Below are 14,747 nucleotides of genomic sequence, written 5' to 3'. Positions count from 1 at the left end.
TTTTCCGGGTTGATTTGAAGCTATTTCAAGTGGATTTATGGGTTACCAAGGGATTTTTATGCAACTTTCCTCTTCATTCAAGCAAGTTTGGGAATATTCGGGAAGGTATAACAACTTTCTTCACTCTCTTTGTTTTCCATTGATTTAATTCAATTTACATTGTGTAGTTGAGTTGGATTCTTGCTTGTAATTGATTATTTGGGGATTGATGGCAATCATTTTCTGCTAGGGAAGGCAACATTCAACAAAATTACCATAATCAATCGAGTTTGCACTAGTGCACACATGGTGTTTGTTAAATTGCCCATTAGAAAAATTTTCAGATTTTTGGTTGTTTTAAGTGGTTGTTTTTGCATTTTTTGAAAGAAAGCAAGATGGTTTTTGGTCTTGGAAAGGGAAAATCAAAGAAAAAGGGTGAATCCTCAACCCAACCTCAACCCGATGCACCACCTAAACCTTTTAGAGGGGATGAAGGGTTACCCTCACAAACCAAGACTTACTTTAAGTTCCTTGAGATTAAACCCCTACCGATTTCAAAATTCCTTCACCCGGGGACCTTGAGGGACATGGGTATCTTTGACCAAACCCTTTCCTTCCTCACTAAGGTAGGATTAGAGAGGTACATGAACCTCCAACCACACACATACCCCGCCTACACCTTAGAGTTCCTTTCCACCATCTAAATCACGGGGGAAAAAGAGAGTGCAAGGGTGAGTTTTAGGTTGAACAAAACATGGCACACTCTAACCTTTGAGAGGGTGAGGGAAATTTTGAGGATTACTAAGCCACCTTCGTCCATCAACCCACAGGGATTGGCCTTGAACGATACTTGGTGTGCACTCACGGGGAAAACGCACATGAAAAACAATGACAAGATCTCCTCCATCACAAACACCCCCATCCGGATTCTTACACGTATGATTTCGTGCTTCTTCTTTACGATGGGAGAACCTACAAAACTAAATGAGGGGGTCCGTGAGTGCATTTGGGCGATGTTGCCCGAGGGGGAGGGGCTGCCGGATTGGGCAAAGATTTTTGTGGTTGGTGCATCAAAGCAAAGAGAAAATAAAGGGAGTATTAATTGTGGAGGTTTGGTCACTCTTTTTGTGGCTAGCTTGGTTGGTGCTATTCCGGATGAGCAACCTCGAGTGTGGGGGAATAACCTTTACAATGAAGCGGGGTTGGCGGAGACCCATATGATTCATCCTTTGGACACGGTTCCATGGAGTTGTCATTGGTTGGGGGAAGGGGGTGTCTAATATATGAAGCTACCAATGAATGGCCCCCTTCCAAGTGGACCAAGAGCCCGGGATTTCTTTTGCCCCGCCGAGGGCAACCTCCCCAACCCACCCCCACAAAGATTGAGGAAGAGAAGAGCGGTTTAATCTTCCCAAGGCCGCCAACAAGAGGAAGAGAGAGAGGTTGAGATCATTGAGGGGCGATTCCATGAGACCCCACACATTTCTTCGTCCTACCAACCGCCTCAAGACACTCTTATGTATGAGGCCGGGGATTCCTCCACTCCAACTATGGAACCATGGCAACACAAAATGTTCCAATATTTTGAGGATACCCGAGGGACTTTGCAAGCAATTAGTGGGAGGGTTGAGAGCTCCCATTCTTGGCAACAACAATAAGGGCCAAGATTGGAGAGTTTGGAGCAATTTCGGAATGCTTTTGAAGCGCATAAAAGGTTGGGAGATGAGGCCGAATTGGCTCAACAAAAGATGCTTGAGGGGATTGCTAAGAGGCAAGAGGAGTCCTATGCATGGCAACAACAAAGCGCCAAGGCTTGGGCGGAGAATCAAGCAATGTGGCAAGAGCAAAACAAGTGGCTTGAACAAGTAAGCCACCAATTTGGGGTGCAATATGAGAGGCACCACCAATACCTTGAGGATTCTTACTATGATGCTCAAGCCCATGAAGACTCCTTTGGCCTCATTCAAGGCCTTTTCGGAATGACTCTCCACCAAAATGAACCAACCTACCAACCCACCATTGATGAAACTCAAGTAAATGAGGCCTACATGAGGGCCAAGCTAGAAAAAGAAAGAAGAGAAAGAAGAAGAAACAACCGGGGGGCATATGAGCGAGGAGAAGGCTCGGGCCCCTCCAACTAAAAGTTTTGAAGAAGTTGGCACTCCTCCACATTGATGACAATGTGAGATTTAAGTGTGGGGGAGTGAGAAATTGTAACATATTTAAATTGTCTTTCAAATCAATGCAAATCAAAAAAAAAAAAAATTGAAAATTCCGGCTAGGTGAAAACCCACAAGGGTGGGCACCTAGGCAAGATTGGAAAAGGTGGCCGAGGACGGAATGAAAACCTGAAAGGGCATTCCGGGCAAAATAAAGAATCGAGTTGCGAGCCACCGATGAGAGGAAAGGAAAAAGCTAAGGTGAAAACCCGAAAGGGCACCTTAGGCAAAATGAGGGATTTTCAAACAAAAAAATTGAAAAATTGAAAAATGCAACACCAAAAAGATGGAGGGATAAGAAGGGAGCAATAAGGAGGGTCTTGGAAGGAGGTTAGATTTAGGATTTAATTTCTTTTTTAGTCAAAGAAAATTATTTCAAATTGGTGGTTTTTCATGTTGGCTACTAGGTTGTTGATCTGTATTGGTGTTTGGCCAACTTTGTAGCATAACTTGCATTGCTTGGAGTGATAAGGGGGTGATATAAGGGGAAGATGAATGAGTTGGAGGATTTTTTAGGTCACTTTGCTATTGCCTTGGGATAAGGCAAGAGTGACCACGTCTACTTTGGTGATATAAGAAGGGTGGAGTTGCGTGATGAGTCGGAGTTGGTGGTGTGTCGTGTCCTTGTTTGAGGGAGAGATAAGGCGGGGGAGTGAGTGAAGAGTTGTGTCAAATTTGAGTCAAGTTCTTTTCTCTTTAATTGGTGGTTGTGTTTTGAGGGAGATATAAGAAGGAACAGGAAAGGGAAGAGTGATCATTCTCTCCTACACTCTCTTGTAGACTTGATGTTTGCTTGTTTCGGGTTTTGCTCGGGACTAGAAAAAGTCTAAGTGTGGGGGAGTTTGATAGTAATGTATTGTGTCGGTCTAAGAGGGTGATTTTATCACCCTCGTGTCTTTTAATATGGGTCTTTTAGTATGCTTTTCCTAGCATTCGGCAATTGGGTATGATGTGGTAACTTGTGCACTTTAACTCGGTTGGACACTCGATCTTAATGCATGGAACCCGAGAGGCAATAGAGCACCTTTCAAAGGTCAAGACAAGGCACGAGAGGCTCACTTGTAACCCGAAAACCAGTTGGGAGAAGTAGGAGTGAAGATTAGAAGATATGAAGACATTTGACGAGGTCTAGCTCTTGGGAATTAGGAGTCCAAAAATGCGAGCCTGTGCGCTGCCTGCGCAAATAGGGTGCGTAGGTGCGCACGATTGCGCAGGCAAGAATAGTTTTTGTGCAGCCTGCGCACCTCTGCTATACGGGTTTTATAATCTCCTTTTTGGGCCTCTTAATTGGAAATCTTTCTAGGTTTTCGTGAAACCCTATATATACCCGAGATTTTGAAGACCTAAAGCATTCACCTACCATCCTATAATCTCATCTAATCTCATTTTTAGGGTTCTAATCTTGTAATAATTTAGAGGACAATTTCCATTCAAAGTTGTAATCTTTCCTTTGTTGTTGGGTTTATGAAGACTATGGAAGGCTAAATCCTTCCCTGCTTGGTGTAATCCATTGCAAGCTTTCATCTTTATCATTGTATTGACTCCTTAATCTCTACTCTTTCATTTATTTCAATTTCTAAGTTTTAATGACATGATGAATGTTTTGTTGTGAGAAGTAATTACCCTTGCCTCTTTAATGTTCATCTATTGCTTGTTTATTGCAAAGTTCCTTGCTTTTGTGATAACTTGTTGAAGCATCTCATGATTATTGATATCTTGGTTTAAAGTATCAACCTTTGTGAGTAGAAATTGATTATATCATTGGGTTTGTTGGTTTAAACATATCTTTGTGATATCCCATTTACTTTCCTCTTGGTTTTGTTCTTCATGCTCTTGGCTACAACTCCTACATGGTTTAATATTAGAATTTGTAGTTTAAGTAGGATTATTATTGTTGGCTTAGATAGTGGTAATCATTTGCTTGAGGATTGTTGTTGGGTAAATGAAAATTGGAGAGAAAAGAGTCTTGCTTTGAGAAAAGTTGAAACTTGTAGGATTATACCAAGTTCTCACCTTTTATAATTGTTACTTACATACCAAGTGTTTGTTACCTTGTTTCATAGGAAAAATCACATCTCTTTAATTTTGTTACTTGTTTTCTCCATGCCAATTCTCCATATATGTCTCTCTATTGTTGTTCACTGTTAATACTCATAGTTTGTGCATAGTCTTGTGCCTTGTCTATTTCCATTAATCTAAATTCAAGTTTTTAGTCTTAAATCCCTTCTCTTGGGTTCGACCCGTACTTTCCCTTTACTACTATTCTTAATTGCATAGTGTAGAGTCGAGTTTGGTTTATAAATTGTTAATTTGATAGGTTAATTCTAGCATTTAACGACCTAGTATTATTCTCTATCAGTTATGCTCTCATCTCCCACTTCGAGAGTGAGCTCTCCATGCTTCACATCAATCACCGCATCCGCGGTGTGCAAGAAAGGTTTTCCTAGAATGATTGGAATGTTGGAGTCTTCTTCTATGTCAACAATGACAAAGTCCACCGGGATGAAAAATTTCCCAACTCTTACGGGAACATCTTCCCATATCCCTAATGGTGTCTTCGTAGATCTATCGGCCATTTGGAGTGTGATATTGGTGCATTTAAGCTCTCCCATCCCCAACCTTTTACTCACCGAGTATGGCATAACACTCACACTAGCCCCTAGATCACATAAGGCTTTGTTGATCGTGGTGTCGCCAATGGTACACAGTATTGAGAAGCTTCCCGGATCTTTGAGTTTTGGAGGTGAACTCCCTTGAAGTATTGCACTACTCACCTTAGTGAAGGCGATAGTCTCAAGCTTCCGGATCGACTTCTTCTTTGTGAGGGTGTATTTCATGTATTTTGCATAGGCCGGCACGTGATTGATTAATTCCGTGAAAGGAATTGAGACTTCCAAATTCTTCACAATTTCCATAAATTTTCCAAGTTGGTCATCAAATTTGGGCTTAGCTTGACGACTCGAAAAAGGAAGTCTAATCACAATGGGCTCCTTCTCCTTGACCTTGTCTTCATTTTTCTTTGAAATTTCTTCTTTTGATGGTTCTCCATCCTTGGAGTTTGGCACAATTTCTTCTTTGTCACTAGCTTCCACAACTTCATTCTCAACTTGCTTCTTCGGTGCTTCATACCTTGTACCACTCCTCAAGTTAATGGCACTAACTGTTTCATGTCTTGCGGGATTACTTTGAGGTGGTACCCCTTTTGTCTTTGTGAGCTTGAAGATGCTAGTTGAGTCAATTGGAATTCCAACATTTTGGTGTGAGCTAGGATGTTGTTGATGGTTATTTCCTTTGCTTGACTATCTTTTTTCATTTGAGTGAAAAACTCTTGTTGATTCTTTTGCATTAGGAGGACCGCTTTTTGAACATCAAAACCTTGGTCATTTTGTTGATTGTATGGAGTTTGATTTTGGTAACCTTTGTTTTGGTTGTAAAAGGGTCTTTGATTTTGGTTTCTCATGGGAGGTGGGGTGTATGTTGGTTGAGGGTTTTGAACATTTTGGCTTTTGTATGAGAGATTTGGATGGAATTTGGTGTTTCCATTGTAATAGTTTGAGTAAGGGGTACCACTCTTGTATGCTTGAAAAGCATTCACTTGTTCATTTGTTCCCCTACATTCACTTTGGTCATATCCCAAAGTTCCACAATTCTCACATATCCCACTTGGGATGGATGAAGATGCCGTCATGGCATTAACATGATGCTTTGGTGATTTTGAGGCTTTTTCAAGTCTAGCCATAGCATTTTCAAACTTCAAATTGATGGTATCAATGTGAGCACTAAGTTGAGCACCCAATTGAGTAATGGAGTACACTTCATGCTTTTCTCCTCTAGTAGCCTTGCGAGGTCTACTATATTGTGAGTTATGGACCGCCATTTCCTCAATTTTGTTCCAAGTTTCATTGTCATCAACTTCGGTGAACATTCAATTTGATCCCATGTTGAGAATGTTCCTTGAATCTTCATAAAGACCGTTTCAAAATTGTTGTACCAAGAACCACTCGCTAAGTCCATGATGAGGACATGAGCGACAAATTCCCTTTAATCGCTCCCAAGCTTCATACAAGGATTCTTCATCTCTTTGCTTAAAGCCCGTGATTTGAGCTCTTAGCATGTTAGTCTTTTCCGGTGGATAGAACTTTTTGTAGAAAGCTAGAGCCAACTTTTTCCAAGAATCAATTCTGAGAGTAGCCTTATCAAGGCCTTTCAACCATTGTTTCGCGGTGCCAATTAGAGAAAAAAGAAATAATACCCATCGAATTTGGTCTTGAGTTACACCGGTTTGATAAATCGCATCACAATAGTCACAAAAAGTCTCCATATGAGAATGAGGGTCTTCACTAGGCATCCCCCAAAATTGGCTTCTTTCGACTAATTGGATAAATGCAGATTTGGCAATAAAATTTCCGGTTAAGTGTTGTGGTGTGGGAGTACCATTGGGTAGGTTCTCCTCGGTGGGTACGGAATGTGATGAAAACTTAGGCATTGTGGGTTGATTTTGTGTTGGGTTCTCCTTACCTTCTCTTGCAAAAGGTTTGATGAACTCAATAGTATTTGGTTGAATATCTACAACCTCACCGATACCTCTCAAAGTTCTCCTAGCAAGTCTTCTATTGGTTGTCAATGTCCTTTCAATTTCGTGATCAAAGGGTAACAAGTTACCTTGTGATCTTCTAGACATGCAAAATATCAAACAACTCGAAAATAATTAGAACAAACCTTGAGGAGTTTTACTTCCCCAAGGCAAAAAAGAAACAACTAATAACAATACAAGAAAATCTAAATCAAGTTAACACCGTCCCTGGCAACGGCGCCATTTTTGGTCGTGATCCCTCGTGAGAGTTTAGTTTTCAGTACTTGTCGTTAGGAGCACCTAGACCAAAACACAATTTATAACTTCACAAACAACTCTACAGTTAGTAAAGAGGCAAGTAAAGGTCGGATCCCAAGGGACGGGAAGTGAGATGAGATTTCTATTGCAACTAGTGGTGTTTAAGGGTGTCACAATTGGGGTTTGAAGTAGAAGATCACTAAACTAAAAAGCAATAAAAGTAAACAAGCAAGATGAATTAAAAGGGATGTAAAAAATTGATAAAAGACACTAGGGTGTCATGGGGCCATAGGAGATTCATGGGAATTGATCATACAAACATATTCTCAAGTTATAAGCAAGCAATTATTGTTGTGATGGATCGAGTTGGTTTATATCTTACAATCCTAGGAAAGTTTGGGTCCCGGAGCCGAATCGATTAGATTGTACAACACCTACAAGTCGACTTAATCTTCCCTACTCAACAATATGCATGGTGTAATGAGACTCGAGTTGGTTTATGTCTTACAAGTCTCATTGAAAAGATAGGTGATGGGTAAAAAATGCAAGGATTCATAGGCTCACATTTCATCAAACATAACATGTGCATAAGTTGAGATCACAACAAGCAAGCAAATAAACTATGAAAGCATATTAATTTAAGCATAAATCATTCCCCATGTTGGTTTCCCCTAATTACCCATTAACCCTAGCTAAGGAAACTACTCACTCATTATCATGTTGAACCTGCTAGCAAGGTTGTCAATCATACCAACAAAGTGAAACATGATGAATAAATGAAAGTGATTAACAATAATTAAAAAGGGACTAAGAGAATTATACCTACTAATGATTCCAATAATAAAGCAAAGAATAAAAGAAGTACTTGATGCTTGATTGGAAGGTAGTCAATCTCCCAATAATAACCCAAATAATCTTCAATTACCCAAAATAAAGGATGAACAAGAGAGAGATTAAGGAAATAAAACTTGTATTAAAACTTGATTAAATGTTGATTACAAAATTATAGAGAAATTTGATTGATATTAACTATACTAAAGATTGCTAAGAAGAACATGCTCTTCTAATTAGACTAATGGGGTATTTATAGTGGGGATTAGATACATAAATTAGGGTTTGCTAAGGGCTTAAATGACGATTAATTCCTTGAGGAATCGCCGGTCTCTAAGGGAGACTCCAGTCTCTTTTTTCGCCGGTCTTAGAAAAAGATGTGCATCCTTCCTTGAAGCTTGTAGAAGACGAAATGGAACTGTCTGCGAATCCGGGCGTCTTTAGCACGGGACCGGCGGATTTGGGCGTTCCTGGACGGGCGTCCAGAGGGGGAAGACGGGCGTCTTGTGGAGCTTTTGCCCGGGCGTCTTGTGGAGGAAGACGCTCGGATTGTGGGTGACGGACGGGCGTCTTCAGGGCAATCCGCACGGATTGTCAGACAGTTTCCTTCCTTTTTCTTTTCTTCCTTTTTCTTCATAAAATCCTTGAGGATTTCCTCGAGGATGCAAGGATCTTTTCTCATCATTGCCCATCTACTATAGTATGTACAAAGGCCTTCTAATCTTCTCTCTCCTTGATGCTTGGTCATTGAATTCAATCAATTTAGCCTCATTTTGCCATGAAAATGCAAGTTTTGCACTCCTTTCCTACCAAGGACACAAAACCTCAAAGAATATGCAAAACAAAGAACTAAAGACAATAAATGACCCAAATATGCACTAAAAAGCATGGGAACAAGGCTAATTCGGGGACTAAATATGCTCTAATTATGGTCACATCAAGAGATTTTATAATGTTATTATGCTAGTAACACGTGAATAGGAGACTTGATGTTATATATTTGTGATTTTGTCTACGTAAAGTTATAGAATAAAAACATGTAGGTAATACATGCTTGGTAAATTGAATGGTGCATGTTCATAATGGATATTGTTGCTTGGCTTTTGAAGATAGTAACATGTGATTAGGGATACTGGTTTTATGAGCGTCAAGTTGTTTTTGTTTACCTTGTTGTCGTTTAAGTTGTTTGGAAGTAAAATCAAGTAGTTGCGTTTTCGATTATAGAGAGGTTGTCTTTAAACTATTATAAATTGTGATGCATGAATGATTTTAATGTGATTCTAATTGGAGGTGATAGCTTGATCTTTTACGATTCTAACGATAGGTCACACGCCCAAAACGACCAAGAAACAAGTGAGTTATGACCGTTTTACGAAAACGGGACAGTGCTGAGAAATGCGTAGGGTACTCGATCGAGTGGCCCTCACTCGATCGAGTGCACCTTGGTACTCGATCGAGTACCCCTTACTCGATCAAGTAGCCCTGGTAATTTTTTATACGTATCTCTGACTTTCACCTACTCGATCGAGTAAGTCATTTACTCGATCGAGTCGCCTGTACTCGATCTAGTGACACCTGTTTTGGGTCAGATGCTTATCTTTTGACTTCGTTGCATATTATGTTTAATTCAAAGGTGTTATTTTGCTTCTTTATGCATTGTTTTACATGTATGTTGGTCTTGATGCCTAAGTTACCCAATCTTATGGTGTAGTGAGTAGCACCTGTGGTGAGTATGAATTCGGTGGGAGGACATGAGTTATGTGTGGTTGTGATGGATATTGGAGAGAGCAAAGAAGGATTGGTAAGGCTTAATAAGGCATGGAGCATGTTTTGTGAGAAGATATGAGTGATATGATTTTGTGTTGAGTAATGTAAAGTAAGTAAATATGGGCAAGGGATGATGTGAGTCTAAGGTACGTGAGAATGAATAGATTGAAAGGGAGAATGTGGATAGTAGCAACTTGAAATGTGTAAAGAATTATGGAGGGAGATGGTTAGGAATTGTGTTGGTTAAGAATATATATAATGAAATGTCGTTTTAGAGGGATTGAGAAGAGTGGTATATAGTGAACTTAATGGAGACATGTCGCAACGTGGATTTGCACATAGTGACTGAGTTTGGGAATTTGTGTTATCAAGAGGTGAAACTAACGTGTGATTTCCTTGGGCAATTAACGGCGTAAAATGATTTTTGACTTCTAGAGATGTAAAAAGGGAGATGAAATTGTTTGAACAAGTAAACGTTGATTCTATGGATGGATTGGTGGCAAGGGTGAGTGATAGCATAATAAGAGAATATTTATGGTAAGAAAGAGTTAGATAATATCGATATGAAATAATGAGATGTGAGTTTTGGAGCAATGAGAAGGTAACCGGGGCATTAAAGAGTTAAGTAAGAGGTAATAAGGAGTTGAATGGTTAATTGCTTTTGTCGAGTGTAAAAAAAAAGAATGAGGGGAGTAAAACTAAGAAAATGTTCACCGGAGTTATGTGATATAAAAGTAAGGAATCATCGAGATGTATGATACTATCATGAGGATTTGAGTTAATGGTTATATAGGAGTTTCAGAACAACATGATTAGTCAGGAGTTTCGAGGAATTAAGTAAAGTAAAAGTTGGGTAGAGAATTTGCACGATATGAGATCTTGGTGGTGAGTGGGGTGACGATACAATTAAGGATGGAATTGGAAATAGTGTTGAGATGATTTTTGTTCATGTATTTGATGTTCGTTATTTGGGATGATAACCAAAGATAGGAAAGAAACTGTGATGTTTTGATGTACGAACGGTGGTAGTGTGGAGATGTTGTCACTAGTGGTTAAGGGTGATGATAAATAGGAAAGATGGCAATTCTAAAGAGGTTGATTTTGTAGAGACCGAATTGATATGTATGGTTATGAGGAAGTATAAGACGTAGTCTTAGGAGGCGGTTCCTCGTAATGAGGGTTAGCTATATGGTTATGTTTGGGAGAAAGTGCTGGTTATGCGAATGGGACAATGTGTTATGAGGGGCATACGAGTTAAGCTCGAGTGAGAGGTAACCTTTGTCAGGTGGTAACTTACGTGATCAGGATTGACTAGTTGGATGCGATTACGGGTCTATGATGTGTATGAATGTTTGTGTGAGGTTTTGACCTCACAAGAAGTGGTATTGTGTGTTAATTATAAAGTTGTTGTCTGAATTTTCTATATGTTGAGTACGGTAACCTGATTGATTGATAAAAAAAAAGAATGGTAATAGTTTGATTGATCTGGCATGGTTAGTTATAATTGTATGTGTATTTATAATACATGTGTATTCCATGAAATGGTAGGGATGATGGTCATGAGGTGCTTATCCGTTTACTCATATAATATGTTGCGTTGTGATTTAGTAAAGTGGATTTGAGTAAGTTTTCTTGTCCGAAAAGTTATTTCTGAGTCAGTGTTTATGGAATTATGTATGTTGGCGATGTCTATCGGTGTAGTTGTGGTGCCTCGGGTGGTGATCCGGACACGGTACTTAGTGTTGTGATGCGGGTATTTTCGCACTGTGGTATGGTTGTTGGTGACGGTGTTGCAATGTCATCACCGGTTGTGTGGAGTAGGCGGGATGATTATGATTCGAGTTTCGAAAGTACATACCAGTTATACATAAATTGTTGTTTTGTTTGATGTGGCTTCCAGTGAGTTTCAGTTTGTACAGATAGACAGTTGTTTTGTTTATTGATGTTTCTTATCAGTTAAGTTTTGGAATGAGGGTAGAGTATGATATGAAAGAGAGTGTATTTGTTTCCGTGGTTGTCATGGCATAGAGATATTTTGTTGATGGGACACAGTTGTCAGAAGTTGTTACAGTACATTTGATCTTGTTTTAAGATGACGAATCGGTAGACATAGTCATGGTAAGCGATTTATAGAACATGTGTGGTAATGATCTGAAAGCTGCAAGTGGTTCATAATCTTTCGTTGAGACAGTGAGTGTAGGGTGTTGGGAATTAGTGTCATGTTAAGTTATGTATGAGTTTTGCGGTAAAGAAAGAAAAGAACTTGAGGATCTAGTGTGAGTGTATGTAATAATTGTGGACCATGAGTTATGAGTATGGAGATAGGTGCAGGTATAGAGGATTATGTCGTTTTGGCAGTAATAGGGAACAATTGAAGTTTTGGTTAAGCTAAAGATTTTGAGGTATAGGTTAGGTGGTGTGACGAGTAAATTGAAGTATGAGAATTGTTTAAGTAAGAGAGCCTTAGATATATGCATGGCGAGTGTTTAGAGTATAGGTGGTTATCTTTGACATGCGGTGGTGATGAGAATAATGAGAAGATATAGCTAGGATCTAGTATTAGTGAGTTACGAGGACGTAACATTTATCTTAAGAGGAGTAGGATGCGACAAAGAGAGTTTAATGGTTGTACAGGTTGTAGTAGATGTGGAAGTTTGAGTCTTGATGTAGAATAAAAGATTGATTCGTGTTGTGGTTGATTTTATTAAAGGTCATGACCGTACTTGTAGTAGTGTGATGTTTAGGAATGGGAGAATATTTCAATAGTGTTGACAATTGGATGATGATTTTATGAGTGTGAGTAAACTTCGAAGACGAAGTTCTTTTTAAGGGTGGTAGAATGTAACATTCCGTTTGATGTCTATGAGTGTCTTGATATTGGATTTTGTAGTGGATGATATATTATGGAGCTAGCAGCGTTAGTGGATGGTAGTTGGTAGTGTATGGAGTTAGTGTCGGGAGAGTCTATGATGTAGTTGATACGATATCGTGAGCGATGTGTGGAGGTAGGAATAGTTGGTGGAATTGGTGTTAAGAGTTCATGGTTTCATGTTTTATAAGTTAGGGTTTTGTTTTGAGTTCTTAGTAGCATTGTTGCGTCTTGACCGACTTAGTATGTTTGTTTTTATGTATGGGTTGAACTTCGGGGACGAAGTTCTTTTTAAGGAGCGAAGACTGTAATACTACGGTTTTATGAGTCTCTGGGTACTCTATCGAGTGGGGCTTACTCTGTCGAGTAAGCATGTTTTGATTTAAGAAACAGTATTATGCCTGTAGGGTACTCGATCGAGTAGCCTTGGTACTCGATCGAGTAAGGGGCACTCGATCGAGTACGTTAGTTACTCGATCGAGTAAGTGTGTTTTACGGGTTTGTTTTGACGGGTTTTGTTACTAATGCGGGATTAATATAAAAAGGTTCCGTCACTTTTCTTAAACACTTTTATCATCCTAAAACCTTTCTAGAGAAGATTGAAAGTTACGTTCTTCGCATTCATCGCATTAGTGGAAAATCCCAAGGCTTGGTTAGTTGGATCATCTTATTCTTTACACCGTTGTGATCGTCGTGTCAGGGGTAAGTTCCTTGTATAATTTATGTAGTGTTTCGTGTAGTTTTTTTAAAACCCTAATTGGGTAATTTAGGGGTTTTGGGGAGTATTGTTGTTGTAGATTGTGATTGTATGATTGTGTGTCTATAGGAGGTGATTTCGTTGAAGAATGATTATGATTAGCTGATTGTGACGATCTTGGTGATGGCTTATTTCAGGTAGGGTTTCCCTACTCAGTATTAGTTACATGATGTGTGTGGTGATTGTGCTGTAGATAGTAATTGTTGATTGTTTCAGATGGTTGTGATATTGTATTGTTGATTGTTTCTGACGGTTGTGATATTGTGTTGTTGAATGTTTCAGACGGTTGTTGAGGTTGTGTTGTGATTACTGTTTAACTTTCTGTGATCTTCGAGGTGCGTCCCTGGCTGAGTGGAGTCACTTGCGGGAGTGGCTTCACGCCCTTGATTCGCCTTCTGTGGAACCCGCCACAGAAGGGATGTGCACATTAATGAACATGGATTTATCGCTCGATGGAGATGAGCGGGGCTTAGGTGGGAATGGCTGTTGTCCCCCACTGGCGGCCAGGAGGAACCTGTTGCGATGGGTACTCTGGCAGGGCTGCACACTTTAGTGTGTAGTCAGTTGTGTGGAGATAGGAGATGGAGATTGGGATTGTGTTGAGCTGTTTGAACTGTTTGTGTACTTGTTTCATTGTGGCATTGGTTTTGTGTAATTAGTACTGACCTCGTTTAAATGTTTTAAAAACTGTGGTGATCCATTCGGGGGTGGTGAGCAGTTATTGAGCAGGTATGATATGGCGCGTATGGGATAGCTGGGATGAGTCATCACGTAGCAGTTAGAAGTCTTCCGCTGTGTCAGACGATATTTTATAGCTTTGATAGTTTTAGCAGTAGACCGTCTGAGAATCTTGTATTTCAGTTTAACAATTTTGGTTTTGATCATGTAATCACTTTAAACTATATTGTTATTTAAATTATGTTTCTTCATTGTCATTTGATTATCATTGCCTCGGGTAACTAAGATGGTAGCACTTACATGCCTTAAGTGGTCTTGGTAAGGCACTTGGAGTATGGGGGTGTTACAGTTTCCCTACTCAGTTATTATATAAATGATTATAAGATGGTTGATTGGTTGATTGGCATGATGATTATATCGTAATTGGTATTGGCATTGTTTTGAATTGATATTGTGGTTGGTTGTTGGTTTATATCATATTGGATTTGTAATTGGTGATTGTTGATTGTATAATTAGTTGTTGTTGATTGTCTGTGGTTCTCGAGGTGCGTCCTCGGCTGAGTGGAGTCACTTGCGGGAGTAGCTTCACGCCCTTGATTCGCCCTCTATGGAACCCGCACAGAAGGGGATGTGCACATTAAGGAACATGGGTTATTCGATCGATGGAGATGAGCGGGGCTTAGGTGGGACCGGCTGCGATCCCCCACTGGCGGTGAGAATATCTGTTGCGATGGATATTCTGGCAGGGCTACACACTTTAGTGTGTAGTCAGATGATTGGTGATGTGACGGTGTTGGAGATTGTGGTTGTGTATCT

The 14,747-nt window shown here is 39.8% G+C and overlaps 1 non-coding gene across 1 annotated transcript; it reads left to right on the top strand.

Moving 5' to 3' along the window:
• The first annotated feature begins 6,205 nt into the window (after nt 1-6,205).
• On the top strand, nt 6,206-6,312 carry LOC141604358 (small nucleolar RNA R71). Its single transcript, XR_012526061.1, has one exon. It is a non-coding gene; the product is annotated as a small nucleolar RNA R71 (small nucleolar RNA).
• Nucleotides 6,313-14,747: the final 8,435 nt, after the last annotated feature.

The sequence above is a fragment of the Silene latifolia genome, chromosome 9 (genome assembly GCF_048544455.1).
Source record: "Silene latifolia isolate original U9 population chromosome 9, ASM4854445v1, whole genome shotgun sequence".
Taxonomy (NCBI): domain Eukaryota; kingdom Viridiplantae; phylum Streptophyta; class Magnoliopsida; order Caryophyllales; family Caryophyllaceae; genus Silene; species Silene latifolia.
This window is presented reverse-complemented; position numbering and strand designations above follow the sequence as displayed.